General features: G+C 34.2%; 1 protein-coding gene across 1 annotated transcript in view; it reads left to right on the top strand.

Annotated features, from left to right (window-relative positions):
- Nucleotides 1-852, top strand: part of LOC119585572 (fidgetin-like protein 1) — a 26272-nt gene that overhangs the window by 7196 nt on the left and 18224 nt on the right. The window lies entirely within an intron of this gene.

The raw sequence follows: 852 nt of genomic DNA, 5'->3' as shown, positions 1-852 counted from the left end.
CCTATTCACAGTTTCTATGAATTGTGCCCCTGCAAAAAAAAAATTTACTGTTAGAAAGTATCACATCGTGATGAGAGTAACCACACATATTAGCCCTAAATAATGATATGTACTTTTAGCCCTTTTTTAGCATTCCTTTCCTTTTCTTTCAAAGTAGTGCAAAAGTTAAGTTGGGGAAGTTTTTTTTAATGGAAAGCATTCGGGAGTGGGGAGATCATGCGAAGGGCTTACCACAAAATCTTCGGGAAAGGAGAGGTTTTTGAGCTGGGAAATGAAGAAGCCCTTATGCTGACTTTTTAACTGATGACGATTAAAGGGGAAGCTGAAAAATTTTTATTTCCCTTTTTGAAAAAAAATTGTCCTGGTATATTTTGTTATATTTGTTTGGATTATTTAGATTAGAGTGTCAAGCCTGTTTTTCCTTAAAAAAAAAAATATGAAAAACCCAATGTTAATTTTAGATTGTACTGTAGAAAAATAATTTTCTTCTCTGGGAAAGATGGCTTGTACTTAAAGCTATAAGCTTCATCTTCTTTCATGGGGTGAAGGATCATGCATGAACATTTAACCCAGTTTAGATAAAAATTTCCCAAAAACTTGTCCCTTCATTTTTAGGATTGTCAGTGTCAGTTTGAATGTGGGATTTCAGAACATTTACCCAAAAAGGTTGAGCTGATAATGAATGAAATTATGGGTAAAGGACCCCCCCTTCTGGCGACATGCTGGGGGGAGCAGCAAAAACCCAATTCAGGTAAATGTCACTGCTTTATATTTGGGGTATTGACTGATGATTATTTTAAATCGATGCAAGTAAAATAAAAAGGGCATAATTTTATTTACCTTAAATTTTTT

This window comes from Penaeus monodon, chromosome 20 (genome assembly GCF_015228065.2).
Source record: "Penaeus monodon isolate SGIC_2016 chromosome 20, NSTDA_Pmon_1, whole genome shotgun sequence".
NCBI classification, from domain to species: domain Eukaryota; kingdom Metazoa; phylum Arthropoda; class Malacostraca; order Decapoda; family Penaeidae; genus Penaeus; species Penaeus monodon.
Note: the sequence above shows the minus strand (reverse complement) of the source record. Positions and strands in the feature narration are given on the sequence as shown.